Here is a 17,618-nt window from a genome sequence, read left to right as displayed (position 1 = left end):
GAACGGAATATGACCAACTGCTACGTCTGCTCGGTGATGCCAAAGTCTACCAGAAAACCTACTCTGTATGTCAGTCCCATGAACAGGTCCCAAGCTGTCTGTTTTGCCTCTTGTGCTTTACGTTTCATGCCAGCGACTCCAGTCAACACTTCAGATGGTGACATCCTGATGAAAAGAGTGTGCACTGGCGTGACGCCCATCTTCACCTACAGTAATGTTACTGGATACCCATCACGGATGAAAGCTGTCACGATGCCAGGGACAAAACATCCGGTCTGTATCCATTCTCCACCAGGAAACTGGACTGTTCGGGTAGGCCATGTACCTGGATGCCAGCAAAATATCACTGATTTATTTCCTAGCTCCGTTTGTCCAAGTGCTGATGGGACTCTAATCCCATGTCCCATGTGGACACCTCGAGGAAATTATCCCACTGAGGGTGGTTGGTTTCTGTGTGGAGGAAGTAATATCTATGCGTCGCTACCCGTGAACTGGTCAGGTACTTGTGCTCCTGTGTTCGTTTCTGATCATACCATCATTGTATCTACTGCAGCAGTACACTCTCATCACCTGCGACGGCGGAGAAATTCAGAAATTGTTTTCCAGCCACATGATCCTATCTGGGGTTCAAATGTTCCCAAAGAACACAAACATTGGAGTACTGCTGGGAAATGGGGACTGTCAATTTTTCCATGGGTTGGAGTAGCAAAATCTATGCTGATGATTGAAACTTTGGATTACAGAATGAAGACCCTGGTAAATATTACCTTGGACATTGAGAGAGGACAGAATCAACAACTTAGTGAAATGCGACTGATGGTTCTCCAAAACAGGATGGTGTTAGACATACTTACAGCTAGTCAGGGTGGTGTGTGTGTATTGATAGGAACATCTTGTTGTACTTATATTTCTGATGCTAATGAAACTCATATTGCTGAAGCCATGTCTGCCTTAAAGAATCTGCAACAAGCCATGTTACAGGATGCTGTTCCCTCACAAGGAGATTTCCTTTCTTGGTTCATATCTGGACCATGGTGGCACCTGCTGTTGAAATTATTGATGCCTCTTCTTATTATTCTTTTCTTGTTTTGTATTTTTACTGCCTGCATAATCCCATGTCTAAAATCTCTGATAGCCAAAACTGTTGGACATGTTCTATATCAATATCAACTTGTTGCCTCTATCACTGAGGGGCACCCTGATGTCTAACGTTATGATGGATGCATTGAAAATGTGCCAGCAAGTGATGTATTCCTGATGTCTGTGTTAGACTTCATGCATAATATGAAAAACAGGTGGGAAATGTTAGGAAAATTATCCTCCTGTTCATTTACTCATGAGTTTATTTTACAAGTTATGTTTTCATATTATTCTTTTCATATTATTCTTTTATATTATTACTCTCATATTATTCTTCCTTTTATATTTACTTAACTTCTCTTTCTTTTGTAGTATATGTAGTTAAACATTCATGTGTTATTAGTTCCATATGTAACTGATTAGTTGTGGTCAGCCACATGCCCTTATAAGGGCATGTCCATAGGAGGTTTCAGAATGTAAAGACGGTTGGTCAATTCTCTGTGTGACTGTGTGAAGAGAAGCCCAACCTCCTTTTTCTATACAATAAAGAGAAATGCAAAGAAAGAACTGGCAGAATTGAGTCCAGGCAGTGTTTGACAGCGATTCGTCGCGTCTGTTCTCAATTCTCCTATTCTGCAGAAAAGAAATCAAAAGAAACCTAATCTCTGTCTCTGGCTGATTCTTTGCAGGTTGTGACAAAATAAACCTATCAGGCTCAACACCGGTTCTTATCTACTGCAATGTGATGGCTTGATTAAACCGGAGAGCAAGCTGTGATTTTAATTAATCTAGCACGATGAGTTGTTTCATGTCGGATTGTCCTTGCCAGGACCTGTAATTTCCTCACCCCGACTGATCAGGTCAGTTTTCAGGCTTGAATGTGTAAATGAGACCGAATGTGGTTGATTTAGTCGGTTCTGAACATGCTAGCTGATTTTTCAAAAAGTGACATTTTTATTCTTCCCCATGTAGGGAGAAAACACTCTCCTGCAGATCTGAACCTCGGGAGTGTTTGAATTTCTGAAAATGAGATTCATTTTACCAACATGTGATCTGCTTCAGCCAAAAATCAAACAACAGATCTTCTCTTCCTTCGTTCCTCTTTGGTGTGAAACCAGGAATCAGCGGTGATAGCAGTAATCAGTTTTTCCATCTGTTTTTTCAGTGGTTCTACATGAACTTTGCTTCAATTTGGAAAGTTTAGCTTGCTTTGATTTCAATCAAAGAATTTGGGGATTCTTCTGCCGGGGAAACAAAGCCGTTAAGTTCTTCCAGTGGATCGTACGACATTAAAAAAAAAAAAAAAAAAAAAAACAGGAGTAAATTTCCACCATTTTGGATTAATCTCAGAAATTTTCTAGAAAAAACAAGGAAATTTCTGTACAAACCTTTATTTTTAAAGTGTAAATGGGTCCAACGTTTGTTTTATGACGGTTGGTAGCGCTAAGCTAACACATTTAGCTTCACAGCAACAAAAAGGAAAGTTTGGAAATTGACTTTGTAAAATTTGTTAATGAATCCATTGGTCTAAAACGGGAGCTGTCCGTTCAGCTAGAAAAAAAACAACTATTTTTCGTTGTTTCATCCATATTTTTTCAGAGCTACACTATTCAGATTTTAAAATGATGTGATCTTATCTTTTTTTTTGGAAATTATAAACTATGTTGTTGTTGTTTGTCCAACCCATAAAATCACCCAAAATACATTAAAGTGTAAGGTTGTAACATGACAAAAATGTAACAACGCCTGATTTATGGGAATGTGAGGAAAGCAGACACACTTCATAAAGTTAAAAAAATATATATATATTTGACACGATATCAAACATACTAAACATTATAGGGATTGTAAACATCATGTCATAAAATAGTTCAGAATAAAGGTGAAAGTTGAGACATATTTTTACCTGTGTGAACAAACAACCTGGTTTTATTTTTAAGCATCTTATCGCCTTTATGGGAAGTAAAATATTAAATAAACAAGCATTGTGCGTCCAGCCGCCGTTTGGTACTTGATTCATTCTGTCAGACAAAATGTGAAAAGCCTCTGGCTGCATTTCAAACATCACTGGCCCAATTTACGGTGACGAGTGCATTTTGACTTCTGCACGTGCAGAATTCATCTCCGGATTCCTCCGACTGGTCTTTATGAAATATTAATATTTCTGTGAGTGCAGCGTGAATGTGGATTATAAAAAGAAAGGGCAACAGGACCCGTGCTGGAGAACACACTAATCAAAGGCCGTCCGGGGTCAGCGCAAATATCTCAGAGAGAAGAGAATTTCATTTTGAGGCGTTTTTATGAAGCTCGACCACACTACAAAAATATATACCGCTAAGCTTCATGGGAAATGTTCAGTCGGTTGTAAAGTTGAGTTTTAAGTCACGCTGAGCTGCAAAGCTTTATTGGTTCCATGTTATTATTATTTCATCTTCTTTCATGGAAAGTTCAAGTTTTCACATTGCCAGTGAACACAACAAACAACTACACATTTAGAAAGTTACAAATAGAAAACTTTGATTAAAATACTGTAAAAAGTTTTACAGCACTCAGAGCAAAGGGATCTGCACTGCAAAAACACAAAATCTCACCAAGTTTTTTTTGTCTGGCTTCTAATATGAATGTCTTCCTACACTTGAAATGCTAAAAAACTACATGGCTCCTCTATTAACCCTAAACAAAGTTTTTACCAGCGTTTCACTGAGACGTTGCTCCTATACTGAGCTCAGCAGATGCTCAGTTCCACCAGGTGTTTGCTAAGCGCTGCTGGCTAGTCTGAAGGAGCTCAGAAATGTGAAAATACAACTTTTAGGAGGAGCTTTGTTTTCAAAGATGGAGCTAGGCCCACCCAGGCGTTTTGCACCGCTGAATGGTTGCCATGGAGATCAAACAATTTCTCAAACATGAAAGAATCAAGGCAACACGTTTTGATGAGAGAATGACATCATAACATGATGTAAAGCTCAAAAGAAGTCAAAGATTTGGTTGATTAGATGATGAGGTGTGGTGGTGTTGTTGCTTTATGGCAGGGGTGCACAAAAGTGTGGCCTGAGGGCCATTTGTGGCTCCTGGAACAACACTGCGTGGCCCCCTGACTGCAGTTCGAGGAAGTTACCATTTTGAGAATTTCAATGACAAATTTAGTTCTTTAACAACCTTGCCTTCTTTAGACTAAAAGCTCTTCTAGACCAAATATACTGAAATAAAATTACCCAAAAAGTTAGGAAACGGTCCGACTTTTGGTAAGATTAAAAATAGTCACTTTGTTTGATAAGAAAAAAAAAATCACAACAAAATTATTTCGAATTTTAAGCTGGAAAAACAACATGGCCGCCCCCAACATGGCCACTCCCAAGTACTTTCAACTGTGGGAATTTGACCCATGTTGCAAACCGTTTGGACACCACTGCTTTATGGGTTGTTGGTGCAGAAACACCAAAGTTCCTGATGGAGTTTGAGCTGAGCAACCCGGACCGTCTGTTGGACAGTTTCACCTTCAGGGTTTCCTGGGAGAGCGTCTTGGAGAAATCGCCTGGAGCTGCGTGAGGAGTGACGAGGAATGGCGCTGCTTGTTGTGGTCAACAGCTGGAAAGCAGAAAGAAAAGTCAAAAATTGCAATTTAGGGTGACAAATTCATAAACTGCTGCCGACTTCAAAGGTGAAGGCTGTGATGAATGAATCACAGCAAAGTGCTGTGCAGTGAGCCGGTCTGATGAGAAATGTTCCTGTTAAGGTGAAACTTAACTTAAGAGCTAAACGAAGTTTTACCACTTAAACATAAAACATAAATATAAATGCCTTTTTCATTCAATCTAAGGACATGTTTACTTCTGTTCGCTGCTGGTTTGTACATTTGATCAGCAACATTGTGGAATTTGTTGCTTTTCTACACTTGGGTTGGATTTCATTTTACAACAAAAACAGGGTGAATTAGATTTTACTCCTCCACTGTCTCTATTTTCATTTAATTTCTTAAATGGTATAAAAATCAGTGGTGTCCAAACGTTTTGTCATGAGGGCCAAAATCATCAAATCAAAATAATAATTAAAAAAATGTGTATTTCTTTCCCTGCTCAACAATAAACTGAGCAGAAGTTGTTCTAGTTAAACAAGTAAAGAAGTCAGTTTTTGTTGATATTTCTTGTAGAAAATGGAAGTTTAAATTATGGTAGATCCAAAACTTATTGAATTTTTCCACATTATTTAAAGAAAGACAAATTATTTTGGGCTCAGATGAAGAAAGTAAAGAGAAACATTCAGCAATATAAACAGCATTAGGGTCACTGTCTCTTTAAAAACGATTTCTGTATCCTTTATGAGGTTTAATACTTTTTTAAAAGCAACTTTGGTTTCTCTAAAGTTTGTTGCTAAGTAGAGTTGATGAAATTAAAGAGAAAGCTAAAAGTATTGTTGTTGAAAGATAATTACTTTGTGTTGTACTTAATATCTACCAGTGTAGAACAACAGTAATAATTAAAGAAAAAAAAAATCTCCATCTGCATCAACACAGAATCAGAAAAAGGGCCGGAAATGGCCCCCGCGCCGCACTTTGGACACCCCTGGGCTAAATGATTAAAATAATATAATCTGCTGAAAACATTTTTATTCCTTCTTTTACATGAAATTATTGTGGTGTTTGGATTTCTTAAGAGTTTTCTTTTAATAAATGGATCTGGAATAAAAGTAGATGTGACAGAATGAAGTGGATGAACTCTGGACAGCATATTGATCAATTCACTTGATGTTTGGAGAAAAGTTCAAGTTCATCAGGGAAGAGCAACCTAAACCCTCCGCCTGTAAACGTGAAAGTGATTGTAAAATTTGTTTCTTGGCAGAAATGTTGACTTTAAAAGTAAATATAGGCTTTTAGGGTTTGTATGTAAAGGATGAAGCAGCAATAACTTCCTGAGGCTAATGGAAGCTCTGAAGGTCTTTTTGAGGATAAATAAAACAGGAAAAACAAACGCTGGTGGAGAGGGTTAGTCTTTTACTTGGGCTAACATCAGCACATTTCAGGTGGAGCGCAGTGAAAAATCTGTGGTGCTGAAATAACAACATGTGGCCAAAAGTCTCACTGCAGCTAATGAAGCAACACATTTTCAGATCTGCACATTATAACCTGATAAAGATAATTTCAGTTTAAAAAATGTTTTCTTCCCATCGAATCATCGGGGCTTATGTTCAATCCATCCGATATACGACTCAGGAAAAGGTCGTATCAATTCTCTGCAGACCCCACACATCCTGGACACAAATTGTTAACTGTTTTACAGTTTGTGTAAACACTGCTGCGAGCTTTTATTTTGAAAACTCAGCCCAGGTTTTCTGTCTGATAAACACTGAACAGGATGCCATACAGATTTACATTAATTTAATCTTTTCTTCCTATTTAATGAAAACAATAAATATTATGACGGTGCAGTAATATTAATTATAATTAATTAATATTAATTCATATAAATTAAAATTAAGAAATAAAATTAACTTTAAAAAATAAAATAAAGAGAATTAAATCATATGACAAAGTGTTTACTTTTGCAGACTATTAATCTGTTGATATTCCACCACAGTTGTAATGCAGCTTTTTTTGTTGTCATTTTCATAGTAAAACTACTTTATTTTGGTAATATTATGACTTTATTCACATAATTGTTTTTTCTCATATTGCTTCCATGTTATTCTCATACAAGCGTTTTTGTAACTTTATGACTATTTTCTGATTTTTATGAATTCTTTTCTCTTAATTTTCTAATTTAAATGGAAAAATAAAATTAATTCTGAGAAAAAAGTTGTAATATTATGAGAAAGTATTTACCTTTGCAGACTATTATTCTGTTGATATTTCACCACAGTTGTCATACTTTTCTATAAAATCTTTTGGATTTTATTTTGTCATTTTATTCTTTTAATTTCACAATTTTAACATGTATTTTTCTTAGTATGGCCCTAATACTCCGTTTTAAAATACATATTTTCAAGAAAGAATTAAATTTTATTTCATATTGCCTTTTTTGTATATTTATTTAGGAAATGTCCTTATTGAGACTCAAAGTCAAATTTCTGGTTTGTGTGAAAATAAATTTGACAAATAAAGCCAATTCTGATATAAACAGAACATGTATCAAGTTTTTAAAAAAATAAATATTTTCCTAACATTTCACAGTAATGTTTTGTTTGTGTTGACATCATAAAAAATCCATAAAAACACTTTAAATCTTGTTGTTGGTAAGAATATTATTGCAAATACAGTCACTATGACAGAAGGATTAAATGTACATTTGCTTAAGTTACTGCAGACCAGCAGCATTCGCCTTGTTGAGCCTAATGAACTGATTCATTCACTCTGATTTAGTTCCATCTGTCAGTTTATTTAAAAAGTGTGCCGTCATGTTTTCCGATCAGCTGATGGTTTGTAGGTTCATGAGTCAGCATTAAATGTTGGGAAAAGAAATGGAGCGTTCACAGAACAGGAGCATGAATCATCCCAGCTGACAGGGAGACAACGGCCTGAAATATGCAATAACTCACCGCACACTGCGAGTCTGTCACTGCAGGTTGAATCCGAATACATCTGAGTGGTAGAAACAGATAGAGGGCTGAATCTTCCAGCCTTTAGAGGAAGGGCACCTCTGTGGAAAGTGAGATGAAGATGCCATCGCTGTGGGTTTTTTTTTTTTTTAGACGTCCAGGCCAAAATAACTCAGGATGATACCGATGAAGGAGAGGAGAGGAAAGGGCGAGAAAGAGACGGAAAAGATTCAAGATTACGTCAGAGGACGATTATGTTCCGCTGCACAAAAACAAATAGTTATTTTTGAAAAAGTTCCTGGAGGGATAATTTATTTATTTATTTATTTTCATGAGAACAAATTTTGCAGGACGATACACTTTCCACAGAAGTTATTGCGATAAACGATAATACTGCTGTTCCGAGAACATTTTCCAGTGATATAATGGTTTTATTGGAGAACATTTTCTCAAAGATCAATAAAACTTTAAATTCTAACAAACATTTAACACTGGAACTGGAAAACATTTTAAATATCCAAAATAAACAAAACAACGGGAATTATGACGTCTCTGTAAACAAAATAGTCCTTCAAAAAAAGACCAAAGCACCAAACTGAAGACTTTTATCATCCCGTTTCTGGCACAAAGAAAAACAAAAGAAAAACAGCAAATCATGCATAAAGAAATTATTGATTAATTTTAAATCCGATAATTGATTTTTTTTGTTTTTGCTTATTGCGACGGGCCTAATTGTAATTCCTAACAATTCCAATAAAAAGAAAAGAAATTAATCTTTTTTTGAAATCATACTTTAATCTGTCAGGTGATCAGATGTTTATGAATATTTAACTTATAACCTATGACCTCTTGCATGTTCCTCAAAACGGGAAATATGGGAAACGTAACACTTAATTCACCAAATGTGTGCCGACTTCCAGTAAAATATGCAGAACCTTCGGTATTAACGTCAGTCGAGGCAAAACTATTCAAAGTTGAAGGATTTTTTATTACATTTTGCTTCCATTATTATATAATGCAGTTTTAATAATGTTTTATTAGATTTTAAATCCTGACTTTATTGCATTGTCACATAATGTGGAGCTAGAAGTTTTTCTGAGATTTGTGCTTGTGGGCCTTTGATTGCTGCCATGCATGAATGGAAAGAAGAGCGTCACTCAATAGACTGGTTAAAGTTATGCCACAACACTTTTCCTTTATTTTTCAGTTTTTTAACCAATTTAGAGGTGAATTTTATTTATAACCTCTTAAGGTTTTGGTCAGTGTCTAACGTCTGCTGCTGATGTTTGTAGTAAACTCTGCAGGTTTCTGTCTGCATGTGATTCATAACTCCCGTTGCTCTATAAATTCAGCAACTTTTGGACATTTTCGAGCCAGAGGAGGAGGTTTCCATACTTTGCTTCACAGAAAGTGTAATTCATGAGGTCAAACTGATCGTTTATAAGCCATTTCAATCATCAAATACCTTGAAAAACAGCATCGAACTTCTCCCTTCCTGTTTCGCTGCAGCGTCTCCAGTGGAACTAAAAGCCATTCTGATGAGCTGGAAAAAAAAAAGACCAAATCACGTCCAGGTTCAGGCGATTATTTAAAACTTCTCACACTTATTTCACAACTAGGAATAACGACAGCTTCTTCCATGTCTGTTCTTCATTAATCAGTCGACTGGCATTGAAGACAAGATGGAAACCAAAGTTTCCAGCTGCTTTACAGAGGAAAGCTGTGAAAATATTGATCACATTTTAAGCTGATGCTTAAACCTGGTTGGCTACTTTCTCAATAATGTTGAATATTAAACACACATCCTCCACTGACTTCATCCATAATTCTCATTCCGAGCGCTGGGGAGCTTTAGTGAAAACAGTGATAAGAATAATCCTATGAATCCTTCAGGAGAAGCAAGTTTTCTGCATGAAATGTTATAATATGATCTGATCCTCCTCTAAGACAGATATAGATGGTTCATGATAACACAGGAATATTGTAACTTTGGTTTGTATTGATAGGACTGATTAAGCCAGCCTTGGGTTTGTGGAAAAAGCGGGTGCAGCCTTGGATTCAGAAACGAGTCGATGCTTCACTTGGGGATGTGAAGCTCAAAGAAGCTCAGATCTACACAAAGCCCGACTCTGATGGAGCTGCTGCTGCTGCATCGGCGCCTTTGGCAAAACTCATTTCCACTTCTGTGACGGCAGCATTAATGCAGAAAGTCCAGCAGAGATTTTACAGCGACATGAGCTGCTTTCTGCACCACTTTTTTAACCCACTTCAACAGCAGATAACCAGATTTTTCACACTTTCCAAAGGTAAGAATGAGGAAGAAGAGGGAACAGCTGCATGACTGGGCCCCATGCGGTCCTCAATCATCTTTTTGACATTGTTTGGTTTCTAAATTCTCCCAGAAAGTCCAAAGATGCGACAACAACAACGTTAGGACATGCTTATGGAAACAATAGGGCAAAATATGACCTAAACGTTCTAGGTGATGTCACATAACCGGGCACTTTGACTATGTTCACACAGCAGACGAATCCGATCCAAACCTGATTTTCTCAGCAGTCGGAACAGTGCAATCCCAATCTTTTCATTCCTATAAAATATATTGTAGTTTGTGGCTAAAACACAGAAAAATTGCAAAGTTCAAGGAGTATTAATACTTTATTAAGGCACTGTTGTGAGGTCATATACTAAGTTCACATTTATCCAACTCCAGCCCACTTTTCTAGAAAGTCCGCTTTGTTTGTGGAGGTGTGAATGCTAATCGGACTGATGCGGACCAAAAAACCTCTGGTGAACTCTGGTGCGGTTTGAATGCATACGTGAATGCCAACAGCAGGAAGTGGACTACAGCACACAGCATTCTGGGTAAATGCAATCAAAGCAAACGCGTTAGCCTAGAGGGAAAAATGACTGCTACAACTGATCAAATCTGACGCCACTCCATTTTCGTTTAGATTCTGTGAGGGGGAAGTTGCGCTCAGTGTCTTCTTCAGAGGATTTTGTGTCATTTCTTTCAGTGGTTCTTGGTGCAGCGCCCCCACAGTTGAGGAAGTGAACAGGTTTTTCAATTAGTTTGAAAATGTAAAATGCTACAGTTTGGTATCCCAACTGAACCAAATCTCCCAGACTATCAGGTGGGAGAATACCCACAGAATTTGTATTAATCAGTGAGTTAGTTGATCCTAATTGAAAATCCTTATTATTACACTTTACGTTAACTAAAACACATATCCAGTTTATAATAAGAGTTACGGTGTTTCATTCAGCTGAGAATGAAAACATTAGACCTCGAAAAGCCAAGGAAAAAAAAAAGAAAGAACTCCTCTGTGGGTTTTTGTAGCTTTAACATTTGTCGCTGTGTGAAAGGCAGAGCGCACGAAGACAGCAGCGGCATGTCAAGCTGAGTTCAAATAGTTCATATTCATCAAACAGAGAGCTGTGATGCCTCTCGCAGGAGGCTTTTCTGGCAGGCAGGAAGACAGAATGGGAGTCTTGTTGCAGATGGGGCTTCAGTGCTGCTGATGGTCCTCCACTCAGAGTGGGAAAATAAGTCAGACTTACAGCCTCCGCAAAGAAAATGGACTTTTGATAGAGGGACACCCAGCAGTTTTGGCATATTCCTGCACTGGAGCCAGCAGGAAAAAAAAAAGCACATAACAATAAAGCCTCTACTTCTACAATCTATCTGCATATAGGGGGATCTGCCAGCAGTGACACTTATGCTGTCAGAAGTGATTTCGGCTCCATAACCAAAGTTAAACCGGTTCTTTCCAAGAGTGGAGGGATTTCTTTTTGTGTACACAAGACTGCTAGAAGTTTTCCTGTTCAGCCAAAATCCTTCTGGAGTTCAGCCCGCATTCAATAATTTCTTCTATCTGTCCGCAAGGCAACATCTGTCACTAGCAAGCAATGCACTGTATTTAGGAAAACCAGAAAATATCTGAAGGAATTGTGCCAAACTGTGCCTGTCGGTTGGAATCCAGCATTCGGATGCTGAAAATTAGCAACAATGCTAAGGTTTACTGAAATGTTGACTAAAAAGTGGACTGACTCCATTCAGTGTGCAAATAATAATGTGTAAGCCAACATTAGCAGTAATGCTAATGTTAGCTAAAATTCTCTGAGGTATAACTAGCATGTTGACTAACATTGGCTTACTGCACTGAAATTGCAAACAATATGCTGGAATTAGCTTAAATTAACTTTTGTGGCCGTTGTAATGATTCTGTTCGCCCCAGAATCATTTGGTCTTAACTTCTTGTTAAGAGGTAAAAACATCTTGACAAGAAAACCACTGATGACTTCCAAAGAGTGCTTTTTTTCTAATAAGGCAACAGTCCAAAGCCGTTTTTAATATTTTGGCTCTTTAATGATATACAGGTGTGTTTTTTTATATTTTTGCTGAGCTTCTAAAACAAACAAAATAAAATAAAAAATTACAAATTTTTCCATTTCTAATTTGACGAATTTTGTGACCCACCAGCACTTTAAATTAGCCAGTTTTGGTCCCCTGGGGGAAAATGTTTGGACACTGCTAGCTTAAAAGTAAAGGTTAGCTAAAATGCTGTCAGTAGCATGTGGAGTATCACTAGCATTTGGATTTACTCCATTCAATATGCTAAGTGTAGCTAATACAGCAAACATTAGCTAAAACACTTATTTCAATTAGGCTAATGTTAGCATGAGGGCTATCATGTAGAGCGACTTGCATTAAACTAAATCACTTATTTTCCACATACAAGTGTCACATATGCAACATTTTCTTGTAGGGATGAGAACAAATGTAAAAGTTGTGGATTTTTACAACCTCGTACTGTCAAAGCAGAATTTTCTCCCTCAGAAAAACAAAACATAACAAAAAACGTCAGAAGGTACATCTGTTCGGCATTTTCACCCTCTGCAGTATCAGCCGCTGTCAGGGGATTCAAACAATGATGTCGCTGTCAGAGAGACGGAGTTGAGGATGAAAGACAGACAGGATCCTGACAGAGACAGGAAGAAAGAGAGGCATGCTTATGATCAGTCTCACTCGGCACACTGATCATCCCTCATGGCTGTTTATCGGCCATGTTTACTCAGGGAATTAGCACACCGACATGATTTCCTCCATCATGAGGTGCAGCACTGTGTTTCCAGTAGAACTCAGAGCTGCTTTAAGATGAAAAAACGAAAGATCCACAAACCTTTTCAAGCTCAGACCTCATCATGTTAGGCTACTTAAATCTTAGTGATTCAATAAGATTCACAAATCAGTGTAACAGAGTTTTATTTTAACAATGCTGCAGACATGAAGTTTGTCAAAATGTGTTTATTCTTTGAATTTTATTTGTTTAGTCAAAAAGTTGTTTCTCCAAACATTTATTGATGCATTAAGTTCTGTTAAGTTGATTATGACAGTTGGTTGGTTGCCATAGCAACCGGTAACCAACAGCTCCGCCCCCTTTTTTCTCTGTTGCTGTCTGCAACTGTGGTTTGCATCAGGATCAGCTCTGTGTTTTCTTTCTAAGTACTGTTTTAATGTATGTCTTAGACAAATTAAACATTTTGTCATTGTTTCATGAGTAACTTTGCTGTTTTCTGTGTTTTTAGCCCCTCTTCAGGGTGCGTCCGTGTTTTTGTGATAAAATCTGGCTGTACAGACAATTAAATCTTAAAGCAGTTGTGTTAGTTTTGACATTTGCATTGCTGTTTTGTAATGTAATTTGTTGTAAAAAACAAAACAAACAATAATTTGATTAAATCCAACTGCTTCCCTTCCTTAAAAATATTCTTGTTGAAGCATATTAAACTTAATTATTTTTTATGACCTAGCAGATTTTAGCAACTCGATAAAAGGTTCACATTGTTTCTATCAGCTGGTTCAGTTGAAACCAGATTTTAAATACACCAAATAAAAAGACAATTTTTTTTTCTCTCTGTCTGAAGTTAAATTTGACCCAAACTTTCTTGTTTTTCTAGAGTTTTTTTCCAATTATTTAATTCTTTTAAGTATAAATATAATTATTTAAAGTAAACTTCCTTTTTCTCACAAAATGATTTAAATATTGATGCTAGTCGTTCAACATGCTAGTGATAGGCATCATGCTAACATTAGCCTTGTATCTAAAATAAGCATTTTAGCTCATTTTTGATTTAGATGCTATGTTTAGCATACTAGACTTAGCAAGCTAATGTAAGTCAACACACTACTGACAGCATTTAAGCTAACCTTAACATATTGGCTAATTTTAGCTAATGCTTACATACTGTGTGGAGTAAGTCATTGCTAGTCAACATACTAGTGGTAGCCCACATCCTACTGATAGTGTCAACATGCTGGTCACTCTACATGCTAGTGTTAGCCTTATAGCTAAAATGAGCAGCTTTACAAATTTTTGATATATTAGCCACATTTAGCTTGCTAAATGAAGAAAGTAAATGAAAGTCCACATATTTGTGATACGTCACAAATATGTGAGGTATCACATAGGATTACAGACATTCAAATGTCTTCAGAAATGTTGTAGTTTAAAGTAAACTTCCTTTCTCACACAAAATGAATGAATTAAACATGGATGACGTTTCATATAGACAGACAATCAGTTTGGCTCTTTGACTCACCGAGGTAATGAGGCAACGTAGCGGAGGCCTCATCAGCCTGATGGAGATCATAAACCAAAAACCATGAAGTGAACAAATGATTTGATCTGCAAAGAGTTTAAAAATGTAGAATTTTCCTGAAATGACATAGAAATGAAGCAACGTGATCAAAAGCTGCATTAGTTTATTATACTTTAGTCACATAAGATCGAAGCCGACTTTCCCATCTGCTTGGCTCTTTGGTGCACAGGTGTGAGCAGAGTCCCGCCAGGTGTGAGGTCCTTTCACCCGAGACAAAGTCAGTTAGTAAGAACTGTGTCATGTTCATTAGTCACTTTGTTGATTTAATCAAAAGCAATAATCAGAGCTAATGCGCAGTAATGAAGGATTAATATTAAAACAGCTGGCAAAGGCTTTTGAATCGGCACAAAAACAAACCTGGGGGGGAGAATCGCTGCAGATCTGATCGACAAATTATCTGCAGGTGATTCAAACCGAGAGGCAGGAGGACGATTCTGGACGTTAACACTGGCGGACGGCTAGGTTACCTACCTTCCCTCCCTCCCTCCTTCCTTCCTATCCATCCATACATACATAAATGTATGGATGGCTTCAGTCAGCTTCTATAGAAAAAGCTGCTTTACCCTTAAGATCCCAATAATCTCTGGACTTTAGCGTTTTATTCGTCCTTTGAATTTCTTCAAGATAAAAACAATAAAACTGAACTCTCCTTTTCTCTGCAGGGTTTCTTCAGCTGAGTGTTTGGGGAATTGAACTGATGTTTAGCGGGGTTATTGTAATAAATCTAAATCTGACTCGGCCTTTTTGTTTTCTACAGTAACAGACGGACCATGAAGGTAATAAAACTCCTTCATAAGTCTTCAGCATCACCTCGGTTCTCATCTGGAGATGCTTAAACATCCATACGCTATTTCTCATATCTGGAAAAAGTGATTAATAATACATGACTTCATGACGGCTACATCAGAAACCATATGTTCACTGTCCTCTCAACAGCTACATCTGCAATCTTCATGCTAAAGAATAAAAGGTCTGTAGCTTGGACTCAATCATTAATAGTGTACTTGTAAATATCTTGCATCAGAAACACAGAAACGTGTTTGTAAAATCAGCTTGAGCTGAAAGGAAGTGATGCGTAAATCAAGGAAACTAAAAACTGAAGTTGAGTTTTTCTTCTCTTCATGAATAAGTAATTTAGCCTCACCATATGTCATCAGGTGAAACTGGACCAATAATATCATGCATGAATAACAGATATTTCAAACCAGACATGTTTATGAGCACTATTACCATTCTGAGGAAGAATAAACAGAAAAATAACGGAAGAAATCTCCAATTCCTTAATGTCTTCCCCCACTAAGGAATCCATGTCATCATTTCATCAGCTAGCATAACGAGGTGAGGCCGTGTCCACGAATCGTTTCTAATTTCCGTCCGTGCCAATGAAATTACCTCACGCGCTCTGGGAGCAGCTCATGTGTTCTGTGATAATGTCTTTATATTTCCGGTTTCCTCCGGGCTGCGGCGCGCTGCGACATGACGCGCTCTGCCACCGACAACCAGAGCCGTCAGGGTTGGATTAACAACAACCTGTAAAACATGGAGGGGGCAACATCCTAACTGGAACAACACTGGTGTCCAAAGTGCGGCCCGTGGGCCTTTTCCCGGCCCCTGGGCTGGTTTTGTGCGACCCGTGACTCTAATTCAAGATAATTACAAATTGGCACAGGTGGTTGAAGATTTTCATTTTCTATTTTAATCAGGGCAGACAAAATTGAAATTTTACAATAGAAAGTGTTAATGTTTTGGAATTACAACAATTTACACAACACTTTCCAACAGGAAAACTATTTATTTCATTAATTTAATAAAAGCAATGCAACTTACTTTATTGTTAAGTAGATCTAAAAGTCAATCTTTTGTTTCTTTTGTTTCTTTTTTTTCTGCTTGTTTTTGGTACTCGAGTCATTTTGACCTGACGTCAATATAACTTGTACATTTTACGGCTTTTCTGTTCAGAAATCCACTAATAAAAATGACCATTTCATAAATCTTGTTGTCTGTGGAAGCACTGTCTCATCTGATGACTTTATGATTGAATACGTTCCTGCGGTGCGGCTGGCGAGTGTGTTATCGGTGCGCATGTGGCGTCCCATAGAGACGGAGACGGTGACAGCTTTCTCAGAGCCACTCAGGCACAATTAGATGGATGGATGATGGATACAAAAACATCCTGCTGCCGGAAAAATACAGCTTATGGCTAACTAGATCATAATGGCTGCTGTTTCTTTGTGTCTGGAGTCACTCTGCTGATTTCTAGAGTCCTGATGTGTTTGTGGTTTGAGGATTCCCAGCTTGCAATCATCGTCTGTAAAGAGAGTTTAGAGAATAAATGAACTAATGAAGAGGTTTTAAACTCCCACAGACATAAAAATAAACATATATTTATGGGATGTCAAATAGAAAATTACCCATAAATGATGAGTTGCAATGACTTTAGCTGTGGTCACAGTCCTGACTCAATGTACACTTTAACTCATCTGTCTGTGTGATAATAGAAACCAATCACTGTTTTTTTATAGTCACTCTTTATTTTAATTGATTGGAAAGAGATGAGGACAATGAGTAGAATAAAAATGGGTCATAAAGAGAGATGGGAAGAGTTAATGGGGTAAAAGAAAAGGTCTTAAAGGGGAAAGTGGAGGAGGAGTGGAATTTAAAGGCAACATAAACGAGAAGAAGGAAGAAATTTGGGAAGAGGAATGAGGAGGATGAGAGGGAAGAAGTGTTTTATAGATGAAAAAGTTGTTCATGTAAATGTAAAGACACCATAAAAATAAATTAGAGGGAGAAACCGGGTTGGAAAGAGGAATCAAAAGGTTGAAATAAGTGAAAATGAGAAAAGAAGAGGATTCTGGGGCTGTAAAAACAACAAAGAACAATTATATAAGAGATAAGTTGGGTTTTCAGAGAGAACGGTGAGGATGAGGGAGATGAAGAAGGAGGATGAGTGGGATGAATTCAGGTTGTGAAGATAAAAACGGCTTTTAGAGAGGAAGAGTTTAGATAAAAAGATGAGAATAAAGGGATGGAAAGACTAAAAAGGAAATGAAGAGGATAACGTGGATGAAGAGGAGGATGAGGAAGATAAGTGGGTGGAAAGGAGGATTTTAAACAACAGTGGAGAGTATAATGTGAATAAAAATGCCAAAAAATGAATAAGAATGATTACTGGGATGATTCGGTATTAAAAAAGGGGATGAAAATATATTTTAGGGGGATCAACAAGCTTCATAAAGACAGATGATGAAGACTATGGTGGTGAAAACGGGTTGAGGAAGACAAAGGATTAAAGGGTCAAGAAAGAGGAAAAATGAGTAAAGATGAGGTAGTGCACTGTAAAAACTCAA

The 17,618-nt window shown here is 37.4% G+C and overlaps 1 long non-coding RNA gene across 1 annotated transcript; it reads right to left on the bottom strand.

Moving 5' to 3' along the window:
- Positions 1 to 4,053: 4,053 nt before the first annotated feature.
- LOC116722480 (uncharacterized) lies at positions 4,054 to 9,152 on the bottom strand. Its single transcript, XR_004339765.1, has 3 exons — positions 9,074 to 9,152; positions 7,609 to 7,651; positions 4,054 to 4,665 (listed from the first exon to the last, which is right to left on the bottom strand). It is a non-coding gene; the product is annotated as an uncharacterized LOC116722480 (long non-coding RNA).
- Between the last annotated feature and the right edge of the window lie 8,466 nt (positions 9,153 to 17,618).

The sequence above is a fragment of the Xiphophorus hellerii genome, chromosome 7 (assembly GCF_003331165.1).
Source record: "Xiphophorus hellerii strain 12219 chromosome 7, Xiphophorus_hellerii-4.1, whole genome shotgun sequence".
Taxonomy (NCBI): Eukaryota; Metazoa; Chordata; class Actinopteri; order Cyprinodontiformes; family Poeciliidae; genus Xiphophorus; species Xiphophorus hellerii.
This window is presented reverse-complemented; position numbering and strand designations above follow the sequence as displayed.